We start from the raw sequence: 10,191 nt of genomic DNA, 5'->3' as shown, positions 1-10,191 counted from the left end.
GTCCTGCATTGGAAGCAGGGATTAAACATAGGAAACCTGGCAGTCATTATCCAAGTTCTTAACCATTTTAGGCTCGTTGCTACAGGGGTTGAGGTTTGGCTTCCTGGATTGGCTGCTACAGACCTGTGGGTCAGAGTTTTATGGTCATATATACTGTCTTACTTTACTGTTGTCTGTTTACATACTCATTCTCTGACGTTTCAGAGTTTTGGCTTAGTAGCTATTTGAATCAGACCCAAGAATGGCTGGTAACCAAGACATGGAAATTACTGAAGTGTCTATCAGTGCATGAACAGACCAAGAAGAAATGGTGTATACGTATACAAAGGAGTACTATTCAGCCATAAAAAATAAGGAAATATGAGGTGGGTTCACTTGGACATGGCTTAGGAGTTGGGACAGCTAAAGGAGCATCCTCACATCTGACAAACCAAATTCTACACAGCAGACTATGGGTAAATAGCATGGATGGGAAACACATGTAAGGACTCCAAAGACTTCCTTTAATGCTAAGAATCTCAAGATTCTATGAGATCGTTGTTGAGAAATGCAGTCTTTCAGTTCCTGCTCTGCTACATGAGAATGGGCCTTGGCCCTGGAAACCTTAAGAAAATAAAGAGCCCTTACGTCCTGTGCTGGGTTTATTGCCTTGTGTTTAAATATCTTTTCCTGTTCTAGACTCAAGTGTACTCCTTCTGTTCTGTGTAAGCCTGTGTGTCATATGGCATTTGGCTGACCCCACTACTATATCCATTACTGAGGAGGAGGGAACCGGGTCCCTCTCTTGCAGTACAAGAGGGATGTGTGCGGACCATCACCCTGCATCAGCTGCAGGGTGAGACCCACTGGCTGTGGGGGAACCAACACCCACCGCTGAAGTTGATGTTGCTCTGTCTCATCTCTGTTTGAGTGAAATGTTTTTCCATCCCATGCCTGTGTGCATTGTATCCTTCTTGGTGACCTTGAACCATGGAGTGGATTGACATCTGAGGGCTGCCACTCCTGGTGGACTGGGACTCTTCCCCTTGAGGTGATGCTGGGTGTCACTTGCCTGATAGTTGTCATCAAGGAAATCTGGCTGTAGAAAGAGGGAACTCAGACACAAGACTAGGATTCCAGAGGAAGATTTAAGCCCTAGGTTCTAGAGTACTACCAGGTCCCTTGTAGGCAGATGAATGAAGGGAGGACTGAGAAGAAGATACAACCTTATCCAGAAACTTACCAGGATGAAAAAATGGTGCTAGATCTGGAAAATAAGGTTCTCTGCCAGAAGCCAGGCACTATTAATAGAACAAGGACATAAGGTCCTGTTTGATGCTGAGTTACTCAAAATTGCTCATGATTAGAAATTAAATGGGCCCCAGACAACTTTATGTGAAATGGCAGCTGCCTTCCAGGCAGCATCACAAGCCATGGGTTTCCTTTAACCCAGGGCCGAGCTGACTGCAGCAGGCTGTTGACTGGACTGTTCATGCTGTTCCTCCGAGCACACACCCTCTCTCCTTGCCTCCTTTCCAGAGTATTCCTGTGCCTCCAGAGCACCCACCAGATCCCCAGTTCCCTCAGACCTCTGATTCAGGACTTCCCTGGCGGTCCAGTGGTTAAGACTGCGCTTCCACTGCAGGGGCATGGTTTTAGTCCCTTGTCAGGTAAGTTTCACATGCTGCACAGTGAGGGGAAAAAAAAAAAAAACTCTCATTCAAACACCTCATCCCTCCATCTCCTCTGGCTTCTCTCTGAGGTCTTTGGCCACCAGCTCATCAGAAGGGCCCCTAGCCCTCCTCTCACGCTCCTCCAAGTCCTCTTTTCCCACCTGTCACCTCTGTTGCTGTCTTTTGTAAGAAGCATCCTTCTTTGAAGCTATGGTATCCTGTTCCTGCCTCTAAGTCTATCATTTCACTGTTTAAATCCTTTTGATACCTTTCAATTTCTCTTAAGATAAAGACCAATATCCTTAATAAGGCCATGGAAGGTGCTAAGTGAGCTGGTCCTTGCCAACAGCATGATGAATACGTTCCCACAAGGCATGTGGATCTATGTAGTAGAGAGTTTAACCTAAATGAACTTGCTCCCTACCTCACAGTACAGACTTCACCTCAGATTCTTGAGCATTACACTCATCCAACAAGTGTTTAAGTCATACGTGCCACAGGGCACTGATGCGGGCACTGAGCAGTCAACAAAACAAAACAAAAAAACAGCAGATGTGATCCTTGCCCCTCAAGGAGTTAAGACTCTCTCCATTGGCTCTCAAACTTCAGAATCACCCTGGGGGCTGGTTAAAACCTGAAATGCTGGGCCCCACCCACAGAGTTTCTGACTCAGTAGGTCTGGAGTGGGGCTGGATGATTTGCATTCCTACCAAGTTACCAGGTGATGCTATCAGTCCACAGCATACACTTGGCGAACTCCTGCTCTAGCAAGGCATAAAAATAAAACAGTTAATTACACAATACTTTACTTACTATGTATGCCAAGGAGAAGTATAGGGTACTATAATCTAGGTTAGCCAAGGCCTCCTTGAGAAATCATTGAGCAGAACCCTGGGAATGAACTCAAATGGGATGGAAGAACAAGGAGAGGGAGTAAGATCCTTCTAGGCAGAAAGCCTTTGTGAAGTTTTGATGCATTTGGAGGAATGAAAGAGGGCCTCGGTTGGAGGTCAGAACAAGAGAAAAGGCATGCTTTCAGATGAAGCTGGACTCATCTCCCTTTACTTAACAGGTGGTGTTCACTGTTGATTAGCTAAAAGAGCGTGTCTCCAACCAGGGTGCACACTGGAATCACGAGGAGGAAGTTATAAAACTACTAATGCCCAGAAATTCTAATTTAACCAGTCTAGGATGAGACCTGGATTTTAATAATTTAAAAAAATTTCCCCAAGTGTTTCTACTTTGCAGACAGGGTTGAGAATCTAATAAGATTGTAATTTCCATTTTTCCTCTCACTTCTCCAAAGGACTTGTTTCATTGTTTTCTTCTTTTCCAGTGGGTTAACATTTCTATATTCTAATTCTCCACCCTCCCCTTTAAAATATATCCTCTGGGATTTACTGTAAGATGAGAGAAACCAGCACAAAATTCACTAGTAGTCTCTCCTTTTAAGCAATAATCAAAGTAAAAATTGAAACAGGAGAGAAAAAGACTGATTTTAATCAGCTAGGAATCTTAAATTGGGCTCATTGACTTTTAGGTGATAGAATTTCTGTTTGAAGGTGAATTTTTCACCATGTAATTTTGTATTCTAAGTAAAGTGGAGTTTTTTTCACTCATATATGTAGAGCTATAAGCATCTAGATAGAAGGATTACATCTTATTAGTGAGACATTTCCCACAGAACCTGGTTTGCAATGACTGAATAAAGAGCTAAGGTAGAATTAGTCATTATTTTGTATTTTATCCCTATCTACCTATGGGCTCAGGCCTCCCTGGTGGCTCAGTGGCAAAGAATCCTCCTGCTAAGGAGACTTGGGTTTGATCCCTGGGTCGGGAATATCCCTGGAGAAGAAAAGAGCAACCTACTCCAGTATTCTTGCCTGGAGAATCTCATGGACAGAGGAGATTGGCAGGCTACAGTCCATGGGGTCCCAAAAGTATCGGACGCGATTTAGCAACTAAACGGCCACCACCACCTATGGGCTCATGATTTTTCCCCATTACACTCCTTTAAAAGAAACCAATATTCTTCCACTCAGTATATGTATGTCTGATTCATTTTTGTTGTACAGTTGAAACTGACACCACATTATAAAGCAACTAAACTCCAATAAAAGTTAAATTAAAAAATTATTCCACTCACCTTGTCACTCTAGTCAATGAATACTTATTAAGGGAAAAGACAGAAGGAAGGAAGCCTGAGAGAATGGGAGCCGGGGGAGGAGAGAAAAACACCAAGATCAAGACTGACCTCAGGAGTCTGCCCACATAGCAGAAAAGAAGCAGCAAGGGGCCACCTGTGGGTGGTGTGCCCTCCACACACACTGCTTCATTTTATCCTCCCAAACACCCTGGACAATGGTCCTATCATTCTTATTTTGCTCACAAGGAGCCAAGACTGAGAGAGCTTAAGCTCACAGATTTTTTCACTCTATGCTAGACACAGTGTTAAGTATGTTCTGTGAATTATTTTTTCAAACAGTCACAACTACTTGAGTTTGGCACCATGATCCCCATTTTACAAAAAACCATTGGGGAGAGACAAAATCACCTGCCTGGTCATACACACATAATCAGAGGTGCAAGTGGGACCTGAACTCAGGCAGGACCTTCTCACCCCAATTCTGGACTGTTCACACAAAGCTGCTTCACAAACTGAAGCAGGAAGGAAGTGGTTCTCCGTGACCCCAAGTCCCTGGCTTTCTCAGTGATCCCACACTGCCAAGGAAGAAGTTTATGTCTGCAGCACAGAAAAAGGAGAGTCAGTCAAGAATGGACTTAGGAGTGGGGAGATGAGACACTAGAAGACACTGGTTGAGGGACTTTACTGGTGGGCCGGTGGTTAAGACTACGCACTTCCACTGCAGGGAGCACAGGTTCAGTCCTTTGTTGGGGAAGTAAGATACTGCATGCTGTGCTGTGCGGTCAAAAGTAAAATAGAAGACACTGGTTGATGCTTATTTGTGTTGTCTTCCTGGGACAACCTGTATGGAACTCCATACCTGTATTTGGGCAGAGGACAAAAGGGAGAAAAGTCATGACTTCTGTTCTTAAAGACTGAACAGAGGATGTAAATAGATATAATGGGCATGAGGACACAAATGGAAAAATGACACTGTGTGAATAGACCCAATTAAAAATACACATGTGCTAGGGGCCCTGCTAAAACTGGACCAAGGATCTGGAGCCAGGGAGGGTCAATCAGGGCAGCAACTGTGAGCTGGAATGGAGGTGAGTTGGTGGGAAAGAAGGGGTGGGCAGGAGAAATGCTTTGAAGGTGACCGTGTGAGGAGCAGAGGATGTGGGCTTTGCCAGGATGGGACGTACTCATCAAGAATTGAGCCAAAATGTGACAAAAGATGAGGGCAGTGGGGTCACAGAGTTGAAGGGTTGGCAGACCTCACTAGAGTTCTTAAACCTGCTGAGTGTCAATGAAAAGTCCTACACAACAGGCCAAGCAAAGTTCTCCAGCCAGAGCTGGATAGGACCTTAGAGGTCATTGGGTCTGATGCTACTCAAAGGTGGTCTGGAGAGCTTATTGGGCTGCCTTGGTGGCTCAGATGGTAAAGAATCTGCCAGCAATGCAGGAAACCTGGGTTCAATCCCTGGGTCAGAAAGATCCTCTGGAGAAGGAAGTGGCAACCCCCTCCTGTATTCTTGCCTGGAGAATCCCATGGACAGAGGAGCTTGGAGAGCTACAGTCCATGGGGTCACAAAGAGTTGGACACAACTGAGTGACTAACAAACACACACACAGAGCTTATTTAACATGCAAACTCTCAGCACCCTCCCAACTCCTGAATTAGGATCTACATTTTAACAAGACCCTCCAGTAACTGTATGCACACTGAAGTTTAACAAGCACTGAAAGAGAGTGCATAAGGGACTAAGAGTCCTTGCCTCTTGTCATTGTTGAAAAGAACTAGGTCCAGAATGCTAAGAAATGATCATTTCCTGGAAGAGGGATGTGGCTTTTTAATGCTTCTTATTATTTAATGCTTCCCTGGTCCTGCAAGAATATTGAACTTCTTGAGAGATAAAAGGTGAGCCCTCACCCCTTGGAGCAGTAGAAGATGTGGTTTGGCCTCCTACAGGTCTAAGTCAGTAAGTTCAGAATGCTTCAGTCAGCTGATCCTAGTTGCTGTAACTCTATTATCAGGCACAAAACCCCTACAAAGTCCAGAGAGTCAAGGCCCCTGAGAAGAGTGGTCTGAGGAATGAGAAGGGAGCTTGGTGCGATGCAGGAGATCCAGAGAGCCAGACGGGATTCCCAGGTTCTCGGTGGCTGTCAAATATTTCAAGCTGGTGGTAGCTTGAAATCAGATGTGGCAGGAATCTTTATATCACAGAAGTCAACAAACAGTACAAATCCAGGCTTTATTTTTTTCAGAGAGCCAGTTTAGCAGCACATGGCTGTGGGAAAGTACAGGTGGGAAGAGAGAAAGCCCAGGAGTCAGTACGTGTAAAGTGTGGAGGGAGAAATTCAGCGAAGAAGACAAGCGAAATCCTAGAAAATGATGCTACTAGGGGACCCTCATTTCAAACTCCTGGTAGTGACTGGGATTCATCAGTAGCCTCACTTCTAAAAGCCCTTTTCAGAGGTCTATCTTAAGAGTGGGAATTCACTGAAGCTTTGACAAGCATGAAAAAGTGTGAACTAATGTGGAGAATAACACCATGAACTGACTAGAGAAACATATAAAGATTACCGGGCAGCTGCTGCTCTATGGGGTGAAAGGTCCTGGTAAGTTTTCACCTGCTAGGGTATAAGCCTAGAGAAAGTGCCTGGCAGGTTCATCTGGGCTGGGGGCTTTTCATCAATCCCCTGGATATGTGTTTAATTCTTATTATGTTTGCACCCAAACCAATCTTTTCTGTGACTTACGTTTATCCTTGTGCTTCTGATATTATCACTACTTTTAGTTAAAAAACAAGTGTCTGAAAAAGAATCATGTCATAAGAATGCACCTCTCTCTCTTTTTTATTTAAACTGTCAAATGCATTTAATAAACTATATCCACCAACATCTCTGCTTCAGTCAGGTCATTTTTCTTAGTTTCCATTGAAAATGTCTTGAACTCTTCCACATGGCTTTGGTTTTTCCGTGCCTCTTGTTTGGGATGCTATTCCTTTTCCTGTCCTCTTGGTCAACTCTACTCGAAACTTAAGACCAAATACTACCTCCTCCAGGAAGTCTTCTTGGATTACTCCAGCCTGTAGTAACCTCTTTCTCCATTCTATGCTGATTGTCTGAACAATGTCCTTGGGATTGTGTCTTGTACTTTCCCAAGTGAATTTTAGGAGGTATGGTCTATCCGGGCTTCCGTGGTAGATCAGCTGGTAAAGAATCTGCCTGCAATGCAGGAGACCCCAGTTTGATTCCTGGGTCAGGAATAACCCCTGGAGAAGGAATAGCTACCCACTCCAGTTTCTTGAGCTTCCCTGCTGGCTCAGTCAGTAAAGAATCTGCCTACAATGCGGAAGACCTGGGTTCGACCCCTGGGTTGGGAAGATCCCCTGAAGGAGGTCATGGCAACCCACTCCAGTTCTTGCCTGGAGAATCCCCATGGACAGAGGAGCCTGGTGGGCTGCAGTCCATGGCGTCGCAAAGTATCAGACACACCTGAGCAGCTAAGCACAGCACAGCAGGTAGTCTATCCACTGCAGAGTTCCAGCTATGGAGGTAGGGCCCCTGATAAAAACACACATTTTTCCCCTTCACACATCTTCTCTCCACTGTCAAATTCCTCAGTAGTCTAAGTATGCCACCCTATGCCAGTTAGCATTCTTCCCTGTCTCTTTGTTCTAAAACTAGACATTGTGACAATACCAATGGCACCACTGCCCCTCCTTCCATCCTACCAGCCAGCTCAAGTCGGTAAAAAGGATCAGCTGACTTTGGTTCTGATCTAAATCTTTGCTTTGAGATGATCGAATTGCATAAAACCTAATTTAAGTAAACAAGAATAAGTGCATAAATAATATAATAGGCTTACCCTTACTGGGACAAAGGGAAAAAAATAGATATCTTGATAATCCTAAATGAGTCTCTTATTAGCTAAATAGAAAGGGATATACTTTTGCGAACTGGGAGAAGGGAGCAGGGCAAATGTTCCCAGCCTTCCTCCCTGGCACCCCAGGAGACCCATGGCAACACAGTTGCGTAGTAGGGTGGCCTGATCATGTGGGTACCCTTCTTACACATACACAATATTTTCCTTGAAGAGAGGATTTTTTTTTTCTTTTTTTGCCTCCTGATGCCTCATGAAAAGCTTAGACTAGCTCGTGTCACACAGAGACGTGACCAGATCTCTAGAAGAGCTTCTAATTATAAACATGTTGTTTATTTTCCTGGCTTCGTGTCATCTGATTTTCTTTTCATTTATATGAAACAGGAGACATCAGCTTTGAAGACTTGCTGACACTTTAATGAAAAGAACTTTGGTTGTGAGTTGGGTGTTTTTATTTGTTTCCACATAGTCCCTAAACTGAATATCTCAAATTCACTTTGGAGCTGAGATTCACATCCTACTTTCTACTAGAGAAAATCCATAAATTAGCACAAGATAGGAATCTGGCCCTGACTCCCAGTTATTATACTCATATTTTTGGGGTTTACAATTTCATGTGATCCTTTCTCATAGGTTCCAACCCTTTGATGAAATTCTCTATTTTGCCATTTATTTTCTTGAATATATTCATCAGGTTTTAAAAAAATATATCTCACATCCTTGTCAGATAACTTCAGTGTCCGGATCTCCTGGTGCTCTCTTTCCATTGTCTATAAGTTTTTCTCACAGATTTTTCAATTATTTGGTCTTGCCAAATACTCCTTTATTATGTACTAGTCAGTATGCATGAAAAAGTGTAGAGATACTTTAAAGCTCTGTAGGACATCTTTGGGCTTCCCAGGTGGCACAGCGGTAAAGAATCCACCTGCCAATGCAGGAGACCTGGTTTTGATCCCTGGGTCAGAAAGATTCGCTGGAGAGGGAGATGGCAACCCACTCCAGTATTCCTGCCTGGAAAATCCCATGGACTGAGAAGCCTCAGGGCATACAGTCCATGGGGTCACAAAGAGTCCAACATGACTGAGCACACATGCATGCAAGGTATCTTCCTCCAGAGGCAATTTACTTTTGATTTTGACTGACAGGGTAAGGCCAATTACTCTAAATTATCCCAGGATTGAGCTGATTCAAATCCTGTTTACTGTCAGTCTGTCTTTATTCCTGGGGTGTAACCCACTTCAAACAAATGTTTTTGTATAAATAAATGCTTTAAATACATACCTTCAACTAAATGCCTTTTTAAAATGCTTGGGGCTTCCCTGGTAGTCCAGTGGTTAAGACTTTGCCTTCCAATGTAGGGAGTGAGGTTCAATCCCTGGTTGGGGAGCTAAAATTCTACATGCCTCATGGCCAAAAAAACAAAACAGAAAACAGAAGCAATATTGTAACAAATTCAATAAAGACTTTTTTAAATGTCCCACATTAGAAAATTAAAAAAAAAACCTTAAATAAATAATTTTAAAAATAAAATCTTTATCCAACTTTCCTAGTTAGTACTGGATGGGGGACATGCTAGTCCATCGTAGCCAGTGGAGGTTTATGTGAGTTAACGATTCATCAGCAACTTAGTGTTCACCAACCACTTAGGGAATGGTTTTCTATGAAATATCACTGTGTCAATAAACTTTATGTTAAGAAGTCTTATCTACTCATCTGTTTAAACTAAGAAAATACAACTCGAGAACAGGATGGCAGAGGAGTAAGTGGACATGGAGTACGTCTCTCTCCACAGAAACATCAGGGATACACTTTCAGACACAGAAGTGCATGCACAACACCAGCTGAGAGCAGACAGGAATGCCTGGCCAGAGGAAAAGAATGTATAGAACCACAAAAACTCGGTAAGAAGAAGAAACTAGGGGGGAAAACAGGAGTGTTAGTAGGACTGGACCTGCTCAGCGGGTGGGGGACTGATCAGATCAGATCAGTCGCTCAGTCCTGTCCGACTCTTTGCGACCCCATGAATCGCAGCACGCCAGGCCTCCCTGTCCATCACCACCTCCTGGAGTTCACTCAGACTCACGTCCATCGAGTCAGTGATGCCATCCAGCCATCTCATCCTCTCTCGTCCCCTTCTCCTCCTGCCCCCAATCCCTCCCAGCAGCAGAGTCTTTTCCAATGAGTCAACTCTTTGCATGAGGTGACCAAGGTACTGGAGTTTCAGCTTTAGCATCATTCTTTCCAAAGAAATCCCAGGGCTGATCTCCTTTAGGATGGACTGGTTGGATCTCCTTGCAGTCCAAGGGACTCTCAAGAGTCTTCTCCAACACCACAGTTCAAAAGCATCAATTCTTCAGTGCTCAGCTTTCTTTATAGTGCAACTCTCATGTCTATACATGACTACTGGAAAAACCATAACTTAGACTAGAAGGACTTTTGTTAGCAAAGAAATGTCTCTGCTTGTTAATATGCTGTCTAGGTTGTCATAACTTTTCTTCCAAGTAGCAAGTGTCTCTTAATTTCAT

This window comes from Bison bison, unplaced genomic scaffold, assembly GCF_000754665.1.
Source record: "Bison bison bison isolate TAMUID 2011002044 unplaced genomic scaffold, Bison_UMD1.0 scf7180017864197, whole genome shotgun sequence".
Taxonomy (NCBI): domain Eukaryota; kingdom Metazoa; phylum Chordata; class Mammalia; order Artiodactyla; family Bovidae; genus Bison; species Bison bison.
Note: the sequence above shows the minus strand (reverse complement) of the source record.